The sequence below is a fragment of the Trachymyrmex cornetzi genome, unplaced genomic scaffold, assembly GCF_001594075.2.
Source record: "Trachymyrmex cornetzi isolate Tcor2-1 unplaced genomic scaffold, Tcor1.1 scaffold98, whole genome shotgun sequence".
Classification (NCBI taxonomy): domain Eukaryota; kingdom Metazoa; phylum Arthropoda; class Insecta; order Hymenoptera; family Formicidae; genus Trachymyrmex; species Trachymyrmex cornetzi.
The window spans coordinates 206278-207353 of record NW_017300333.1 but is presented as its reverse complement, the minus strand read 5'-3'; positions in this window follow the sequence as shown (position 1 = coordinate 207353).

Genomic DNA, 1076 nt, shown 5'->3' with positions numbered 1-1076 from the left:
TTCCTATGGAAATTATATTAAATAAATAAATTTAAAAATTAATTTAAAAAAAAGTTTATTTCTACTAAATTGACTATCTAATATTCAAGAACATCAAACTTAAAATCGCATCAGCGAAGGTAATCTCGAGCATTTCTTTAATTAGGAGGACGAAGGGAGATGATAAAGCCGTAGCGTAAAAGGGTGCAACGGCCGGACGCATAAATTGTTGCGGCTATTTTAAGATTTCGGGGCGAGTTTACGCGGCAGTTAGAGGCGAACGCCGCGAAACGCATCCAACGGTCATCCCCTTTATTCTCGTTCCTCTCTCGTTTTTTTTTCTTGTTAGCTCTTTTTATTTCATTCCGCAGCCGCCCTCGTCCACTGCATACGTATAAACCCGAGCGGGCGCATAAATTGTCACTGTTACGCGCGCCCAACGCTCTCTTAAACACCGGTTTACCAACGGATACACGAGATAAATATCGGTCAATGAGTTCAACGGTGTTGTAGTCCTACCTGTGATCGGGAAATAAAAGTCCAGTACCGGCCGTGCGCATTTTGATGAAAAAACATTGCAGGTCCGTCGACGTGATTCCGCTGCGGTACTGTGGTATTGTGGAGAGAGAATTTGTACGATTCTATTATTATTGAGTATTAACTACTTCTAGGTATTAATAGCGCGATAATCCCATCATTACCTTGGTAATAAAAGATTAACAGCTCACAATCGCGCCCCTCCAAAGCAATGTACTTTGTAATTTACCACATAATTATAATTACCAATAATTCTAGACGCATTCTATTAAAATCATTGTAATATTGTATAGCAACGTACATCACCGAATAACATTCGGGCAATATATCGATAATTCTGCAGTCATCGAAGACTTTTCTCACGCTTAGAACGAACCAGTCACGTTTCTGTACGCAAGAATAGAGGACTTTTTTCGTGGTCGTCCTCGCGCCATGGATTTCACGCTAATAGTCACGTATCCGATTAACCGATTCGCTAATTAAACCTTTAGCGGTACCGTCGGCCAGCCGCAGCACTCGAAGGTACGCACGCCTCCAGCTTCCATACATAGATATATGCG